This window comes from Panthera pardus, unplaced genomic scaffold (genome assembly GCF_024362965.1).
Source record: "Panthera pardus isolate Hobbes unplaced genomic scaffold, ASM2436296v1 HiC_scaffold_21, whole genome shotgun sequence".
Taxonomy (NCBI): Eukaryota; Metazoa; Chordata; class Mammalia; order Carnivora; family Felidae; genus Panthera; species Panthera pardus.
Genome location: NW_026526777.1, coordinates 8,393,531 through 8,412,912, shown reverse-complemented (window position 1 = coordinate 8,412,912; position 19,382 = coordinate 8,393,531). Strand labels below are relative to the sequence as shown.

Genomic DNA, 19,382 nt, shown 5'->3' with positions numbered 1-19,382 from the left:
TTTACTACTTACCTAAATGTTCATAAAAATAATACCCCAGTAAAAGAACATATTCAATGTTTATTTTTCAGACTTCCAAAACACTCAAACCTGAGCCTTTTGGCACGCACGAGCACGCACGCGTGCACACACAGGCACGCTCACACTACTACCAGTGTCTAATAAATATGTGCATATAAGATTACACTCATAAGTTTGCATAATGTGCTGCACACGTGTGTTCTATTTTTAAACACCGACTTAGTGAGCTGCGTATACATGTGTTAATCTGAAGACAAATCCTTGTCCCTGACCACAAATGTGTCCTTAAGTGGCATGATGCGACAGGGCAGGACTTTTAACGGCCCACAGGTGGAGAAGTGGTTGTACTGAAGGTTCTTGAATAAGTCATGGAGTCAGAGGCAAGGAATCGACGAGAAATAAGCAGGAGAAAGAAAGAGGCAGGGTGGGGGCTGAGGCCGCTTGTGCATTTGTCCTACGGCCTCAGCCCAGGTGAGAGGAAAGGAAATATCCAAAAAACCAATCGCGACCATTATTCCCTCGGCTTCCAGTGGGAGTGCGACCAAGTACTCTGAGGGCAGATCTAACAGCCAACGTCCGAGGCGGGACACAGGCAGTTTGAGAAATTCCTACCCATCAAGCTTTATTGTGTTATTCCAACTAAGCAGAGACAAAAAGACAAATCTGAGCTCCCGACTTTCATTTATAATTGAACCAGGTCCAGAAGGATGAATCAAGTACCATCTGTAACGCATGCTGCATTAGCAGCCGGGAGAATAAAATATTCAAATTACTCTAGGCTACCTCGCATAATGACAGGGCTACAGAAACCGACTTGTACGTGGGGGGCGGGGGCAAACGAAGAAAAGAAAGTTTTTGTGTTTTGTTTTCTTTTTTTTTTTCAAGTTTATTTTGAGAGAGAGAGAGAGAGAGAGAGAGAGAAGGACAGACAGGTAGACAGAGAATCCAAAGCAGGCTGCTCACTGTCAGCAAAGAACCTGACGTGGGGCTCGAACTCACAAACCTGGAAATCATGACCTGAGCCGAAATCAAGAGTCGGACACTTAACCGACTCAGCCACCCTGGCACCCGTTTACTTTTTTTTTTTTTTTTTATTGTTGCTACTTCTGGGCAAGAATCAACCCAAAAAGTGTCATTCTCAAAGAGAGAAAAAAACATAGTTGGGGGTGGTGGGCGCTTTTAACATATTTATTATTCTCAGAAAAAGCTGAAGAAGGGACAGAGGGAAAGAGGGAGGGAGGCAGGAAGAAAGGAAGAAAGGAAAAAGAGGTGGGGGAGGGAAGTGCTGTCCCCAAATTCATCAATTTAGAATCCTTCTCCCTTTAGATACAGAATCCTGTGGTTCTAGTACCTTCCTTTGTGTACACAGGGGCACTATTTGGGGGAGGGGGCGCGGGTGGAGTCGAGCTGCTCATTCTGATACCGCTAATCAGGGCTGCCGAAACGTGTGACATGGTAAGTGGCTGTAGCCCCTAGCAGTAGTCAAGACGGAGTGACAGGCTCCATTTAAGATGTCACTGCACATAATAAAGTGTAAAACTATACTTAAAATAAACGAGATAGAAACAATAAACTTGACTCAGTATTTGAACTTTTACAGACACACGGAGCCTGGGAGAGAAAGCATGTGTGCTCTGGGACTTTGCAGAGGCTCCTGGTTCTACGGTGCTTTTACGACTCTCATTTCTGGGAGATCCGGTCAGACTCCAAGTGCAGGTCAAGTGGTTGTAACTTATCATGTGAACTGGGCATCTGACTCGCTCACAGCCCCAAACCTGAGGGGGCAGCAGCACAAGCCACGCCAAGGGCCAATCCGAGAGTCACCGTCTTCCCTTCAAACGCCTCGGAAAGGGACGTGAGCGCGCTTCCGTGTCCTGGTTCCGGAAGTTTCTCTCGGCTACGGTTCTCTGTGCCCCCAAACGTCCACCTGTGCCTTGCTGCAGCTTGGTTTCATCTCTTTGGAAGGTTTAACGCAATATTGTCAAGGCTGGTTGGCCCCAAATTGGAATGATACTTTTTTTTCCCCCTCCAGGGCCTGCAATTACTGTTACATGTGGGGGTGGATTCAATGTCAAAGCAAATGTTTTCCTTATGTTTCTTTCTTTAAAAAAAAATAAAATAAAAGCATAAATGGGAGCCAGCAGACAAAGCTGAACCAGCCACCCAGCCTTCTGAGTCATAGACAGGCACTGAACGTGGACTTCCTTGTGTGTTAGACTTGGGGGCTTCAGCTCCGGTGACCCCAGCCCCGAAATCTGTTAATGCCACACGTAAGGGCAGAGCTTGGAATGAACCGCTACGCCCTGCTAGCACAGCACATTACTGGAATTTGGGCTCAGTCAAAATAATGTTATAATCTACTGCCTATATATTAGTTACCATTTCCACCTTCTATCCTAGCTGCTTGGCTTAATGACTTTTAGCAAAGTGCATGTAGTCCAGTGTCCAGAACTGGAATCAAAAAAGAGAATAAATGGGGGCCTGGCTGGCTCGGTTGGTAGAACTCGTGACTCTTGATCTTGGGCTTGTGAGTTCAAGCCCTGTGCTGGGCGTAAACATAAAACATTTAAGGTTGTTATCATCCACAGGAAATAAAAAGCAATGGCGGAGTGCCTGGGTGGCTCAGTCGGTTAAGTCTCCGACTCTTGATTTCGGCTCAGGTCATGATCTCACTGTTCATGAGATCGAGCCCCATGTCGGGCTCTGTGCCGACAGCATGAAGCCTGCTTCGGATTCTCTCTCTCTTGCCCTCCCCTGCTTGCTCTCTCTTTCTCTCTAAAATAAAAAAAAAAAAGGCAATTGCAAAGTTGCATGAATTAAAAAATAACAATAATAATAATTAGCAGCCCCCGCTGCAAAGCCTGGGCAGCCCCTTGCCATTAAGGGTGACCCTGACCTTCTAGGGTATCCAACCTGACTCCTCTTAAGAAGAGGTTTGTTTGGCCTTCTCTTGAGCTTAACTTTCCCTTATACTTCCTCATCATTCCATCCAGCCTGGCACTCTTATCATTTGGTCAGTCAGCAAGTGTTTGGTGAGCATCTAGTACGTTGTCAGGCACCGAGAGCCCAGCAGACACTCAAGACGTGCCAGTGGAACTGACCAAACCGAAAGGAAAAAGCAACAGACTTTGGTTTCAAACATCTTGACTGCTGGAGGGAAAAGAGAGTGAGAAAAAAAAGTGAATCACCGAACTAGCACACTTGGAGGGAGGCTAGGTGTAATCCCACCTCGTCCTGTGCACTCTAGTCTTGCACTTGGCTGGCTGCTGGAGAGGAAAAGAAAGGCTGCATCATGGATTCTGAAGGTGACGGAATAGGAAAGAAGTGAGGGGAGGCAGGTTTCCACCCGGCCACAGGCCCTGGGAGTCCCCTTCCTGCCGTGCTCTGATAGGGCTCATTAGGCGGGGACCCTTCTGTCACCTGCTTTTCCCATGTCCTCGACTCCGTGGAGCGGAGATCAATCCCCAGCATCAGGGCACATCTAAAACCTGCCACTTCAGAGTCTGTCTGCAGCTCGCAATGTCACTTCCCACCAAGCCGGGCTGCAGTCACTCGGAGTGGGAGTTTTATTAGCCATAAGCCATGACACCATGCAATGATATATTTAAGCAATAATGAACAAGAAAACAGTGGTTGCCTGAAACAACCATTGAAGTGGTAAAAATAACCAACGGTGTTTTGTGAACAAAGTGCTACGTGCAGAGTAGATTCTGTAAGAAGCAAAATAACACGGGCTTCGGGGGGCCGGGGGGGGGGGGGGGGGGTGGGTTGGGTCAAGTTGTAGGACCGAAGAGGGGAAACTTGCTGGGGAACATGAAATACTGCAGGAACGTCAGGTGGTCGTGGCCGTGGCTCCGAGTGGCCAACCGGATGGTCGGAGTCAATCCGCTGTCCGACCAATAATCCCACGTGTCCCAGAGCTCAGCTTGCCTACAAAGTCCAAATGCCTCAAAAGCCATGAAAGGCCATTTCAAATTATAAAAGTATTAGCGTTGCAGTGGAAGATAAGAACTACAGGAGCATTTGCTCAGTCTTAGGAGATCCGAATAGACCCAAATGTTCGCTTTGAGCGGCCCAGCTGAGGTACGGACCTCGGCCTGGCCCGCAGACCTCACGGGGTTTTACTGGGTCAAAGCAACCTGTGTGAGAGCCTGAGTCAGTGCAGGCTGGGCTACAAAATAGAAGCAGCATGATTTAGAGGTTTAAAAAAAAAAAAAAGGCTTAAAGCGGCTTGGAAAAATGCCTTTTAAAAGTCTTTTCTTCCTTCTCTGTCAATACCCAATTGGCTGCAGGTGTAACACTGACTTCATGGGCCAACTATGCAAAATGGGTAATATAATTCACGTGATTAGGAGGGTGGGTGAGATAACACCTTTCAAGCCCTTAAAACTCTTTAAGGTAGTTTGGAAGGTGAAACATAACTTTGGGGCTGCTATTTAAAAACCAACCTCTTTGTGTTCCCTATTTGGTCACACTCCAGACAATAATAGAAAATACGAATCTTAAGTGTGAAAGTTACGACTAGGTTACAACGAATGCCGTTCACTTAGAACTGTTCAGGTCCTGTGTTCACATTTTGAAAACTTACAATGTTTCGTGACTTTTCTCCACTTGTACTCTTTGAAACTGAATCTCAAAGTCACGGTCAGCTCATCAAAAATATCACTGGAGTCCCTGGTCGGGTTATATCCTTGAAACCCAATGTAGTTTATATACATCTCCCCTCCAAGAATCTGCCCACGGGGGCAGTGATGTTCTCTGTCTTGTTCATTGCTATAGCTTCTGTTCTTGGCGCAAAAAAAGGAGCCCCATAAATATTTGATGCGTCTTCCTCTTGACCAAAAAAATAATAAAATCTAGATCAGCGAGTTTCAGAAATCTAGCTACAAACCTTACCTTCGCTTCACTAACTCCAAACACCGTGCAACTCCCAATGTATCACTGACCTAAGAGGGTTGAGTTCTTCAGCGAGTTGCTACATAAATATAAAAAATTCTCTCCTTATCTAGACTTTATCTTTTTAAAGCGTTTATTTAACATTTATTTATTATTGAGAAACAGAAAGAGACAGAGCATAAGCATGGGCAGAGAGAGAGGGGAAACACAGAATCCGAAGCAGGCTCCAGGCTCCAGGCTGTCAGCACAGAGCCCCACACCACATGGGGCTCGAACTCACGAACCACGAGATCATGACCTGAGCCGAAGCCAGACGCTTAACAGACTGAGCCACCCAGGCGCCCCTAGACTTTATCTTTGACAACTGTTTGAATTATGATTTTTGTTGTATTATCACATTATGACTTCTCTGGATCCCAATCTTTACCCTTCCCCTCTGCACACATGTTCCTATGTCATGATAAGCCTAAATGCATATATTTATAAATAAGTATACAGACATCCAGAGTTGGTACTAAATACATTACCTTCCTCCATTTGTCTCATAATCTGGCGAGCTACGCAACATCCCAGGAATTCTCAAATCAATTTTCCTCTAGTGAGTGGATTTTAGGGTTCTGGTATTTTCATTACATAGGCTTCTATTCTGAATGACCAGAATTCACGTGATGCTTTTTACATTTCTGGACTATGCACACAACGTTAGGGTGTCCTAAGACCCTACGGCCAAGTGTATTTTTTTTTTTAAATCACAGCAAAGAAAAAGTAATTATAACTGTGAGCATAGGTGTATGGCATTTCTGTGTAAAAAATGTGTGAATTATTTCTTTGGAAACAAACAAACAAAAAAACCGCTCTTCTAATTTTTAACCCGTTTTGCAATGCCCAAATTAAAGGGGCCCTTTTTAAAAATTGAGGTTTCCAACTGACCCCACTGTTTTCCAGAAGACTACCGAGACGGGGGGGAACTCCACCAGCCTTTTTGTGACAGGACTTGAGTTACGTAGGGCAGCGTGAGGGAGGGAAGGGGGCTAGTCTTTGTGCCCGGCCATCCCTGTGCAATGCTATTCGCATAATATGACAATGATGGCTTACATCAAAAGCCACAGTGCAAATAATCCCCTTCTCCATGCCATCCCGAAGTAAAAGCCGGCCCCTCAGAATGAGAGGCAAGGTGCCAGCATTAGATAGTCCTTGTAGGCCAGCTAGCTCTGCACAGAGGGGAAGGCAGGGGAGTTTTCTTCCTGAATTGGGTTTTACGATGAATGCTGACTGGCACCAGGAGGCTACCTTGGGCCCCCAGAGCCTTCTTAAAACCCTGGCAGCCAGCCAGGGAAGCTCCAACTTTGCGGCCCAGAGAGAGCCATGTTGGCAGCTTGTCAGGAGCCAGGGAGTTACACGGCGCCCTGGGGGTAATAATATTTTCCAGAACGCTCAGGCTAATAGTCCCATGACGGGCGATTCGAAGGACTATAGGTATGCTCTTCCCTGTCCGTGGTGTTGAGGCTCCCATCCATCTCTGCAAAGTGCCGAGGCCACACTCCGCTGACCTTCAATGGCAGAGCTGGGGACACATCCTTTGTTTCACGCCACTTCATGAGGGTGCTCCATTCAAGCCAAGTCTGGCTTCTACTTGTTGTCATGCTCTGAATTATTTTAAGAAAAGAACATGTTGTACATGTACCTGGAGGCATTCTGGCACCGGATGCCTTTTTCTACCTTCTTTTAAAAAAAAAAAAAAAGACCGGTCCCACAATTACCTATACATAAATACACAGTAAAGATCCACACTGGTTTAGGAGGATGTCCAGCTGACACCCTGGTTTCTCTCTAGATCAGCGAATTGGAATCTTCCGTTGTTTCTCTGAAGGCAGCTGCAGAAGCCGACGGTTGACGAGCTCTGTTCTTCCACCGAAGGTCCGAGTAAGGAGAAGCTGTGTTTCGTCTCCCCGGATTCATCCTTAGCTCCTGAAATGTTAATCTCTTTAATTTCTCTCATCACGATGGTTTTTAGGGGGGCCTGGGTGGCTCAGCTGGTTAAGCATCCGACTTCGGCTCAGGTCATGATCTCAAAGTCTGTGAGTTCGAGCCCCACATCCGGCTCTCTGCTGACGGCGCAGAGCCCGCTTTGGCTCCTCTGTCTCCCTCTCTCTCTGCCCCTCCCTCTCTCTCTCTCCCTCAGTCTCCCTCTAAAAAATAAACATTAAGAAAAACATGATTTTCAATTCTTAGCATCACCTTTAATACTACTTAGAAATGCGTAGGGTTCTCTGTTTACATTTTATTGATGGAAAAGATAAAGACGGAGGAATCGAGTTCGCACCTCCAAAACGTTCAGATACAAGAGATCCGTGGTGCCACGGAGCCTGCTGGGTGAGCTGAGTCAACTTCAGGGGCTGTAGTACAATCTATGATGCACCATCCCAAAAAAAGATGGAGTGTAACATGCCCACAAAGCCGATCTGTATCACCTTAATATGTAGATCTCTCTCTCTCTCTCTCGCACACACCCCTCTATTTGTTTTAGAACAATAAACTGCATTTCGTTACCCTGTTGAAAAAGTAGGGTAGCCATTTCTCTTTACACAACGACTTTTTTTCAGGCCCCGCGAGGCAACAGCATTGAAACCCACATACAGGTTGATGCCAGTTTTACGTGTTGAAACAAACCAGTCACTCTTTCTCCTGCTAAGCAGTTAAATTAGAGAGTATTCAATTAATAACAGCTGAATATTCTGTCACATTTAGGAAGATGTATGGTAAGACAAGCGAGTTGTGATGTATCTGACAGAAATGATAAAGGTTCTCCCGACACAGTCTGGCAGATACTTGGCTCCTACCGCGGCTCTTTCTCATGTTCTAAAACGTCAGCAGCACAGACCCAAGATCCAGCACTGGCTTCAAGAAAAGAAACACTCCAAAGCGAATCAGGGGAGCCTCTGCCAAATTCTCGAAAGGTGTCCAGCCTCTGCTTTTCCCCCATGAGCCACGGACCCGTGTTCCTGTCCCTAAGCGAGCCGGGCACTCAGGCATCAAGACAGCAGGTGCAGTCATCTGGGGATCCTGGGCACGCCGGGTGGGGCCCAGACAGGACGTCCCCCCACCCCCCACCTGCCCAGCCCAGGCTCGCAGAGATACGCGCTTTCCCCAAGCCCGCGCCTCTAATGGCCAAGCGAAAATGCTTTTCTTGTTACCTATTCCTCGAGAAGCAGGAATGTTGACCCCTTCCTGGCCACATTAAACAGAAATCCCCCCTCTCAGGGGCCTTTCAAGGCTGCCTGGCCCCTTCGGAGCAGGAGGGAACAGTTCAGACTGCATTTATCCCTGCTCCCAACACTGGGAGCCTTTATCCACATTCCATTAGCAAACCGCTCAGGCCCAAATTGAAAAGGAAAGAAAAGAGACCACAGTAAAATTGCTAACATACGGGGAGTAACAGAGCAATGCATGACACAGTCCTAGGACACTCTCCCCCGCCCCAGATCCACCCCCGCAGCCCCCGGCGGGCCAGCCACAGTGGCCCGGGGTGGGGGGGGGGGGGGTGGGGGTGCCGCTCTCATTTCCGAGAACCCACAGGGTCAAAGCCACACACTGGCTGTGTCGCTCACAGACGGCACTGGCAGAACGGAGCGAGGGCAAACGCGGTCTCACAGGACGCGACGTTAACTTCCAGGCAGCTCCTTCTCGAAAACTGAAGTGTCCGTGCCGAAGAACGAGGAGAATTCAAGCAGCCCTGCTTTCGCACGGAAGCGATCGGAGCATTCGTCTAGAGTTTTGTTTTCAAAACAAAGGCGAAAAGTTGTTGACTTAACTCGAGATCGGTCTTTGCAAAATGGGGTTGCGCCACCTAAGAAACCCCAGAACCCCATGCTGTGCACTTTTTTACAATTACGAAAGAATCGGAAGAAACAAAAAAGCCTAGCCAATATTTTGCGCTTCTTCACAACTTTTCTCTGGCCGTGTGGACAGGATTCGTGTCGTTTTCACTGTCCTCCCACTAACTCCATCAACAAAAAATGTGCAAAACACAAACTTACTCATGTCTGCTATTAAGAAATCAAATTCAGGGGGCGCCTGGGTGCCTCAGTCAGTTGAGCGTCCGACTTCAGCTCGGGTCACGATCTCGCGGTCCGTGAGTTCGAGCCCCGTGTCGGGCTCTGTGCTGACAGCTCGGAGCCTGGAGCCTGCTTCCGATTCTGTGTCTCCCTCTCTCTCTGCCCCTCCCCCATTCATGCTCTGTCTCTCTCTGTCTCAAAAATAAGTAAAGGTTAAAAAAAAATTAAAAAAAAAAATCAAATTCAGGGGCACCTGGGTTAAGCGTCAGTCGGTGAAGCGTCCCGACTCTTGATTTCGGCTCAGGTCACGGTCTCGCGGTTCGTGAGTTCGAGCCTCGCATGGGGCTCTGCACTGACAGGGCAGAGCCTGCTTGGGATTCTCTCTTTCCCTCTCTCTCTCTCTGCCCCTCCCCTGCTCATGCTCTCTCTCTCCTTCTCTCTCTCAAAATAAATAAAATAAATAAACTTAAAAAAAAGAAATCAAAATCATCTCCAAAACCCTTTCAAGTTACAATCTTTCAAAATTCTCATGCCCAAACTCACACACCATCCCCCTGCAAAGAGACTGAAAAACTGATGCCCCAGACTTTTCCCAAGGGCAGAAAGCACTTACACGATCATGGAAAGGCTTCACCTCCTTGCCCCAGTGGCAGAGGCCGAACCATCTTGGCAGACTATATCAGCGGATTCACTACACTCTTCCCCGGATCAAAATGCCCCTTGATTGTTTCAGGTTCCACAGAATTATGATTACTGCCAACTTTCCCCTCTACTCTATTGGCAAATGCCTTGGATGAATAAAGCCCTCGTGGTGTTTATGAGCGCAAGATCACTTTATTCCCCTAATACACCCAGTGACACCGTGGGGCAACAGACCCTACCACTTAATTAGATTATAGAACTGTCAGGAATGGGTGAGGTCTTGAATTTATATTCCAATTGATATTTAATAGAGCTTAATTAACAATTCCCCCCTCTCCTCCTTCCATATTCTGCAACCCCCCCCTCCCCGCCCCCCCCCCCTCCCCGTCTTCGTTCTCAGATCTTGTTCTAGGATGGAACTATGGCTCGCAGTATCTGGTAGGGTAGCACCTACACACCAGAGGCCGGTTTTGCTTAGAAAAGGCTCTGGTTGTGGTGCCAGCAGAAGAAATTATGGGGAAGCCTCTTTCTTAAGAGCTTGTCCTGTGCCCGCCTAAATGTCCAAGCATTCAGGGTGCAAAACAAAAATCTGACGTGAGCTAAACGGACATGCTGATTGACGACCCCTTTAACTTGTTCATTTCTTGGGAAGTCACTTTGAAGCCTCCACGGCACTTGAAAGGAAATGGTGCTGACACTTCCTCAAAGCCAGGGATCACACAAAGGGAAAGAGAGCTTTTAGAGCCAGCGATTCTCAAACATTTGGGGCTTGGGACCCCTCCACGTTCTTAAAAAGTTCCTTAAGCCCTCCAAAGAGTTTGTGTTCATATAGATAATAGCTAACGGTGTTTACTGTATGAGAAATTTGAAACTAGAAAATTTAAAATGTCTATTCATCCATTTTAAAACAGTAATAAGCCCACTACATGTTAACATAAATGTTTTTTATGAAAAATGCTATTTTTGAAATTAAAAATATGAGAAAAATGTTTTACATTTTTGTAAATCATTTTTTTTTTAATTTTTTTACGTTTTCATTTTATTTTTCAGAGAAAGAGTGAGAGCAGGGGAGGGGCAGAGAAAGACACACACACAGAATCCGAAGCAGGCTCCAGGCTCTGAGCTGTCAGCGCAGAGCCTGACGTGGGGCTTGAACCCACAGACTGAGATCATGACCTGAGCCGAAGTCTGACACTTAACCAACTGAGCCACATAGGTATCCCAACATTTTTGTAAATCTTTTTAATGTGTGACCTAATAGAAGGCAGGGGGGTCCTCATATCTGCATTCAGTCCTTGGCGACATCATATACCATGTAGCCTCTAGAAAACTCCACTGTATACTCATCAAAGACTGAGTGTGAAAAAAAAAAAAAAAAAAAAAAAAAAGAAGGCAAATAATGTCTTAGTATCATTATCAAAATAGTTTTGACCTCCTGGTTCCCTGAAAGGGTTTGAAGATCCCCCAACCATCTTTGGAGAACTGCATGTAGCACTGGAGAATTTCAAAACGTTTTATGGATACAACACAACAGGCATGAACAGGTCAAATCGCCCTTCACTCCCCCAGTCTCCACTCTGATCATCATAGCTCATTACACGATACATAAACCATTGGTTACAAGTTACAATGAAGACAAATCTGACTATAGGCTTTCTGCTCCAGAACTTACCCTGCTAGTTCTTATAAAACGTTCTTACCTAGGATATAAAATAAGGAACACTTAAAACTAAAAAGACACAAAGGCAGAAGAAAAAGGAAAAACAAAGTCTTCTCCAAGCCTCCTACAAGCTACCTCTTGTTCTAGTATCCAGACTGAGATAAAGCTGCGTCAGCCAGGGACAGAGCCCCAAGGCAGCAAGATGGCAAGAGGACATCATACTATTTCAGATCGATTTCACTCCCCCTGGCCCTCCCCACCGAGAATAGCCAGACCAGACATCAAGTATGAGTGTACTTTTTCTTTTATGGGTTTTTTTTTTTCTTTTTAATGCCCTTGTTTGAGAATATATTTTAGTTGCTAAGAAACTAGTTTCTTATTGTAGATTCAGTGAGAGTAAAGATAAAGCAACTGTCAAAATAGCATGTTATTTTGACAGTAGCCATATCATAACCATAAATGATACAGTTTATCTGTACATTTTTACCTTCACTAATGGGGTCTAAATACTGTATTCTCAGATATCTCATACATACACAAAGACACACACACACATGCTTTTTAATAAGGCCACCACATAGCAATGAGCACTCCGGGAACATGAATGAATGAACACACACACCACTCAGCCCAAATGTGAAAGTTCCTTTTATTTATTTATTTTTAAATGTTTATTTTTTTGACAGAGAGAGAGAGCACATGTGCACAAGCAATGTGGCGGGGGGGGGGGGGGGGAGTGGGGAAGGAGGAGAGAGAGACAGAGAAAGACAGAGAGACAGAGACAGAAAGGGAAAGAGAAGGAATCCCAAGCAGGCTCCCCGCTGTCAGTACATAGAGTCTGATGCGGGGCTTGGAGCCATGAAATCATGACCTGAGCCAAAATCAAAAGTCCCACGCTTAACCCATTGAGGCACTCAGTCGCCCCAGGGGCCCATGAAATCCCCCTTGTAAATGCAACTTTAGCAAAGTACAAACACTCTACTGGCTTTAGCTCAGTGTTTACTACGTGTGAAGTATTTTTTTTAAAAAGAGATAAAACTGCCTTTTATTTTATTATTGTTTTAATGTTCATGTATTTATTTTGAGAGAGACAGATAGTAGGTATGAGCAGAGGAGCAGCAGAGAGAGAGAGGGAGACAGACAGAGAATCCTAAGCAGGCTCCGTACGGTCAGCACAGAGCCTGACTTGGGGCTCAATCCCACACACCCTGAGATTATGATCTGAGCCCAAATCACGAGTCGGATGCTGATCCAACTGAGCCACCCAGGTGACCTGAAATTGCGTTTTTAAAAAGTAATACACATTGTCTTCTAAGCAATAATGTTTTTGCTTAAATCCTAACTTTTTATGTAAAGCAAAAAAGGCTTGGGTAGGGCTGTATTCACTCAAATCATCATTCCTACATACTGACTCTCAGTCCCTCAGAGGATGGTAACCACCATCGGACAAGGCAGACCTTCTATACTGGCCTGCTTGGTCTGTGGTTCTCCTGAACTGGGCACTTGGGCTTTGATTGGGCACCCTCCCATCCCCTCACCCATCCGTCCCAACATCCCCTAGCTACTGTCCTTGTAGAAAGCTTTTGGTGTGGTCAAACGGTCCAGGCCTCGCTTATTTTTTTTTTTAATGTTTTATTTTTTTTTTATTTTTGAGACAGACAGAGACAGAGCACGAACGGGGGAGGGGCAGAGAGAGAGGAAGACACAGAATCCGAAACAGGCTCCAGGCTCTGAGCTGTCAGCACAGAGCCCGACGCAGGGTTCGAACTCACGGACCGTGAGATCTCGACTTGAGCCGAAGTCAGACGCTCAACCGACTGAGCCACCCAGGCGCCCCCAGGCCTCGCTTATTTAACAAAAGCAAGTTCATGTGAACGATCAAATCTACCAAAATCTCCAGCAACTCAAACCAAGTACCTGAATCTATACTTCGTCACATTTCTGTTTGGCTGACAAGCAGTTTGGGGCAGAAATGAAGGAAAAACAAAAATAGATCTTCATCTCCCTGTGTCTACCTACCGAGGGACTAGTAATAATAAATGCTATTCATCATCACTTTCACCTATTTCTTAGGGCAATTACCCTTAAAACTCTATCTAAGGAACAGAAAGCGGTTGTTAAAAATCATTATTTGAAAATAGTATGGCAACATGGAAAAGTTCTATACTGTTTTGTTAGTTTAGTCATAAGCAAGATGTTGGTGCATGTTCCAATTCTAGCGATCTCACCTACGTCTCTATCTATGCATCTCTCAGTCTACAAATGGATAAAAACGAGCGAGATAACAACAAAAAATGCAGCGTGTTGCTGTATCTGAGGGGACAGGATTGTCGGTATTTCTTTCTCTTGTTGCCCCAACTCTCTGTGCTGCTTTAACAGCGTCTGGATAATCACAAAGAGAAGGAAGGACATCTTAGGAATTCAGCCGTACTTGATTTTCCCTACTTTGGGGTGGCTTGAAAAGTTTTACCAGAGGTAGTAAGACCTATCCAGCAATGTCAAGGTTAGGCTAAAATCAAACCTATGATTAGAGTTGTAAGTGGTTTCTTCCTGGCTTCCTCCTCATAATGCTGATCCTCCTTGAACTGGAGAAAGATGTCCTGTCTTCTCTACCACCAACTACCACATCCCCCCTCCATCCTGAGGTGCTTCCGTAAGATCAGGGTGGTATTTTCAAATCCTCATACAAGATCTGAGGCAATGTGGTGATCTTTCTCCTCATCCAGAATAAAGGACAGATGTCATGGCCGTCTGTTCCCCATGACCAACAGCCCCCGCTTCTCGTCAGCTCCAGGAGAGCCTCCTCTGAATTCAGCCAAACCGCAATGTGTAAACACTTCTGCTGTGAGACTCGAATTTGGTGATAGAAATTCCAAGAAGCCAGAGGCTTCTGCAAAATAAGTGAATCATAGGGAAAAAATCTGCTCTTTTCTGATTGACCCTTTTAATGACGTATTATTTAACCTTCGATGATCGAGGTCACAGAGCCTGCCATGACCTCTTCTAATGACTATTAAGCTGACCTTAGGCAACAAAGCCAGCAGGAATGAGAATTGATTAGGAGAATGTGCTGCCTCTTTCTGAAGAGGCCGGACCTAGAGTTCTTATTTCCACTTAATTATCTCTTGGCCTGTCCTCTGATACACATGACTGCTTCTAGAAGCCAGCAAACCGGAATCACGAAGCAGTGGAAGTCAGGTGAACCCCCATGAACTGTCTCTCCCTGCTCTCCCTGGGGACGTGGACACACACACACACACACACACACACACACACACACCCCTTTGATCACACCATTACCATTTATGGTGTGATATGGTCTTTCGGTATCTTCTGTTTTGAATAAAGAATCTGAGGCTCTTAGTGTTTAACACTTTGCATCTCAAATGCTGCTGATCTATTTGTGTAATTTGTCAAACCGAAAGTAAAAAAAGAATGCATGGTGTCCACACTATTTCCCATATTGGCTGAACTTCATTTTGAGCTTAAAACGGTGGGGAGACCTTTCTTCATGGGTTGTTTGGCATATATTATTTTAATACTCACAATCAGTGTATATGTTAGGAGATGGAATAAGAAATATTTCTGCTGTGCTATGTAAACCTTATCTCCCAGCTGTCAACCTTGAATCTAAACAAAATTCTAAAGCTGTCTGACCCCACCATGGGACACAATTCCTCCACAAATATGCAGGCTGTGATCTTCCTTGGTCTCACTGCAACTCAGGTCAAGTCCTTGGGCATCACCAAGGTCCAGCACATGTCTCCACTCAAAGGATTATTAATTATCTCACAATTGCTCTACTCTTTAGCCCAGGAAGAAACGGCAAGCAAAATCCTACTTTGCTTATTCTTCATGTGCAAGATGGCAGATACTTTCATTTCTAGCGCGCCCATGGTCGTTCAAGATTCCGAGAGGTGCAGTTACTTGCTTACGGTTACGGAGTCGAGGGCTGTTCTAATCTAAGATCCAGCGAGCAGAACACAAAATACACAAAAATGTATTGTCCTAGTTACATCTGTAATAGGCCAAGAATATAAACATGACCGAACTTGTCTTCGTCCTAGCTTTTGCAATCTTTTCTTGTACTTTCAAATATATACATGAAACACACACACACACACACCCGTATGGATGCCACATTAACATAAACAAGAGAGTAACAAACATAGTACTCTCTACTGTCTGGATCTGCTAAAAGGAAAAAGATCATTCTCAAATTCACTAGTATTTAAATCTGGAAAAAAAGGAATTTAGTGGCCAAATAAAATGTAGAGTCAGAAGATTGGAATTTGAGCTAGTCGTCGGTCACTTTTGAGTTAGGTGCCCCCTGGAAACCCAGGTTGCTGAAGCCTGAGCTCCTCACTTGCACAAAGGGAACGATACCCCTCAAGGACTTGCGGGATAATAAAATGAGACAATGCGGTGATTTTCATGTTTTCTGAAACATGAAATCCTTCCTTTAGGATTATCTGGAAGCACCATATGTAAACTAGACGAAGGCGGCTACACTCCAGAAGAGAAGTGAGATCCTGTCCCAAGTCACCTCAACCTCACCCCATGTACCCACAAGCAACCATGAGGACCCCATGGAATTCTGTGCAGAAAAATTGGAGATAATTCATATAAAGGCAATATAAAGCTGTTGTTGCTAGGGGCCCTGGGTGGCTCAGTCGGTTTAGTGTCTGACTTTGGCTCAGGTCATGATCTCGTAGTTCGTGAGTTTGAGCCATGCATCAGGCTCTGTGCTGACAGCTTGGAGCCTGGAGCCTGCTTTGGATTCTGTGTCTCCTCTCTACCCCTCCCCATCCCTCAAAAATAGACATTTAAAAAATAAAAAAAAAAAAACTGTTGTTGCTAAAAGAAGGACTGATAAGAAATCTAGACAGGAAACACATAGAAGAAAAAAAAGACAACTATTCAGCATAACTTTCTCAAGTGACACTTAAAAGTTTGACTACTTGTTAGCACTTTTACCTACAAATACCATGCTAAGTGACCAAGATGTGTGAGCACAGTGCTCCCTATTAATTTATTATCCGTTCGGAACCTATTGCACCAAGAGGCCAAGCACAGGAACAATAATTCTGAATACTTGTGACACCTAAAAGCTGGCTTTCTTAGCTTTTCTTTGGCCATAGGAAAATTAGAGTCAATACTTTATTTCCAAATACTTAGGATGGCCACTTAAAATATACATGTTATACTGTTCTTTTTACTTATTTATTTTTAATTTTAGAAAGAGAGACAGGGGAGGGGGGCAGAGGGAGAGAGAGAGAATCTCAAATAGGCTCCGTGCTGTCAGTGCAGAGCCAGACACAGGGGCTCGAACTCATGACCCATGAGATCATGACCTGAGCCAAAATCAAGAGTCAGATGCTTAACTGACTGAGCCACCCAGGCGCCCTGGAGAGAGAGAGAGAGAGAGAGAGAGAGAGAGAGAGAGAGAGAGAGAGACAATGAGAGAGAGAGAGAACGAGCCCAACATGGGGTTCAATCCATGACACTGGGATCATGACCTGAGCCCAAATCAAGAGTCAGACGCCCCATATACTGTTCTGTTATAAAATAATCAGAGGCCTTTCCTGGGCATTGCTCAGGGCCATGTGGCAACAGCGTTATCAGTGAGAGATTGTTTCAATTCTGATATTTAGAAGGTGTCATGGAGGCCACCTGGGAGGATCCTTCAGAAGCACATGGCTCAGGAATGTCAACTCTGGTTGGACCAGACAGCACAAGTATCCGGAGGAGAATGGAACTCAGGATTATGATATCGACAGCCATGGCCCTTGGTCCCATATGTACATCTGAAGGCATGAGCCAAATTCACTAAGAGACTTCTGAAGGCTCTTGGAGAGGTCTGACCTCAAGATGGTCTCTCACTCAGCTCACGTCTTTATTAGACACCTCACAGAAGGAGTGAATTGGCAGAAAATGCTTAGAGCCTTTGCCCTAACCTGTAGCTGCTTGACTAAGTTCACGACTAACGACTCCTGAATTGATAGTGTTACTATTACTTTCTTTGGGTGCTTTACGTTTAGAGGATGCAACTCAACTAGAAGATTCAAAGCCACTTACTGGGTTGACCGTGTTGAGAAGCAGGGAGGCACCTCATCTGTGGTTCTCTATGCGCTTTCCAACACATTAATTATTACAGCACTCTGGCCAAGAGACAATATTATCAGCCCAATAAGATAAGGGCAGAAGTGTAGGTGTTGATATAACTGTTATTGTTAAGATGAAGTCGCATTTGGATTAATAAAGGCTCGATCCTTTATGAAGCACTTTCAGCAGGCAGCATGTGATGATAAAGGGAAGTCCCAGGGCAGCGTCGGGGAAAGACAGAATTCAGTAATTCTAATTTCCAGGCCATTGCTCAGTCTGTGGCCCATGCTTTCCTTCTATTTTTCACTGTAAAGTTTAAGTTCCCTGCTCTGATATTTTTCCTTGGTCGGAGAGGCAATGTGGCACCGTGGGAAAAAAAAATATGGATTCTAATATCAGCTTTGCTAGTATCTAGTAAACGTACTTAGATATGTGACCTTGAGCAACTTTCTTCATCTCTCAGACTCAGTTTCTCCATCTTTAAAATGAGAATAGAAGTATTAACCTGTAAGTCTGATGTAGGTAATAAAATATTACCACCTAAGTTTGGTGTCGAGAAGAAAAATATTACCTCCCAAGTTTGGTATATTACACGGAATAGTCTTGCAGATGACAAGTAATCAACCAAGATACCATCCCTCCCTTCCCTCCTGCACTCCCCCCAGTCCCCACATACCCTATCTTTTTAGATACAACACTAGACCAAATAGCTCAACTAAGATTTGGGACCCACGTAAAATCTCCACCTATGCTGATGAACAAACTTCCCTCAGATTACCTATATGTTGTTCTCCCCCTGCCCTATAGGGTTGTTGCAAAGATCCAAGAAGGCAATGGATCTAAAGACATTGGGTATGGAGGCTATACAAGTATATCAGAATAGCCGTGAGTGATATAGTCACTTCACATAAGAAAGCTGTGTTCAGTAACTATTTGCTCATTGGACACATAAGAGGTTGTGGTTGGAAGCTCTTCAGTAGTGAGTGTAGATGATTTGTGTTATCTCAATCCAAACATAAAGAAATAAGGAACTATAGAATGGAGAGAAAGGAATCTCCTAAAGTTACAAGATTAGGCTAGAAATGAGCGTAGGAAACATAAGCTACCACTGAGTCAGACACATTACTTTGAATTTCAACTTGGTGTTGAACGTGGGTGTCGTCTGCCTGTGTCTTCTGCTATTTCTGAAATTCTGCTAGTGTTCTCTGCTGTTCTGTGACCTTACCTCTCACTGTTATCTTCTGGTGTATGGGACAAATGTTGAGATGATAATGCCCCAAGTCCATACGACCCCATCTGACTTGCAAGTTGACGAGCCAATATCCATTCTACCTTTCCTCCTTAGAATCAGAAGTCCGATGTATTTAGAAAATATGCCCAGGTAAATGGTTACATTCTTCGGCTTCCTTGAAGCTAGCAATGGCCACGGAACTAAGTTCTGGGTAATATGTATGTGGAATGTTCTAGAAGGGTTTTAAGAAGGCTCCTTAAAGGAATAATTCAGATAAGAAGTATGCCCTTTCTAACCTTCTCCGGCCTTCCTGATTGCCTGGAAAGTTGATGTGATGGCTGGAAATCCAGGAGTAATGCTAGATTATGAGGTGACTTTGGGGGTGGAAGTTAAACGCAGAATGATAGCTTTCTAAGGCCCCTCGCTCTCAGATGACTCACTTTTGGAATTCTAGTCCACAAGATACTGTTTAAGCCACCAATATTTTTAATGTTGCTGGCAGATGGATCTAATGCTAAGTGATACAGAGTTGGTAAACTGTCGAAGAGAATCCTGGATTTCCTTGGAATCAATTTTGGAAACATACATGAAATATGATGCGTAGTCTCACAGATGCTACCTAATAAATCCTGAGGGGTCTGGCTGATATGGTTATGCATAAGTGCAGGTTGGACAGATACCCTTTCCAACAGCAGCAGAGGAAAGTAAGTTTTTGAGTAAAAAGATCAAAATAGTGAATAGTGAGGGCTAGGAGTGTTGGGTCCTTGAGTCC

General features: G+C 44.9%; 1 protein-coding gene across 1 annotated transcript in view; it reads right to left on the bottom strand.

Moving 5' to 3' along the window:
* PBX1 (PBX homeobox 1) overlaps positions 1-19,382 on the bottom strand; it is a 295,032-nt gene that overhangs the window by 91,795 nt on the left and 183,855 nt on the right.